The following is a 636-nucleotide window of genomic DNA, read 5'->3' as shown; positions in this document are numbered from 1 at the left end:
CTGTTTGGGTAGAGTCTCCATGTCCCCTGTGAGGGGGGATGGGGATGGGCACCCGTGAGCCAGTATTTCCGGGCTTTTGTTCCCTGGCGGCTTTCCCTGGCGGTTTGCTATGCCTCTTCTTAGAGTCAGAGCAGTAGCGGCTGAAATTCAGCCTCTGTCTCAGAACAGAGGGATCGCGGATCGTTCTCCACTGATGTTCTGGCCACTTTAACTCTGTTTCTGTTGGTGCTGCTCAACCCTGCAGCATCTCAGTCTGTGCGCCCCACACCCGGCGTCCCAGCCCTCACTTCCAGGGCCGGCGCATCTCTGTCCTTTGTGTTTCCAACCCCGCCCGCTGCCAGTCGCCAGCCGCCCGCGCGGGCTCCCGGAGCTCCTGGTCTCGGTCTGGTGTCTCGCGGGTGCTGACCGCGAGTCCACCTGTTCCCCCGTGCAGGTGGCCCTCCAGCCGCCAGCCACCCTGCGCACGCTCCCGGAGCTCCTGGTCTCAGCCTGGATCCAGTGAGCACACCGGAGCTCCGTAGCTCCCTGAGATGCTTGGTGGCGCACGCTCCCGGCTCACGGACTCAGTCTTCTGTTTCCAGGGTGCGGGTCCGCGGTCAGTCCGCTCCCCAGTGCAGGTGGCTACCACTTCCCGGC

Source organism: Ailuropoda melanoleuca, chromosome 8, assembly GCF_002007445.2.
Source record: "Ailuropoda melanoleuca isolate Jingjing chromosome 8, ASM200744v2, whole genome shotgun sequence".
Classification (NCBI taxonomy): domain Eukaryota; kingdom Metazoa; phylum Chordata; class Mammalia; order Carnivora; family Ursidae; genus Ailuropoda; species Ailuropoda melanoleuca.
Note: the sequence above shows the minus strand (reverse complement) of the source record.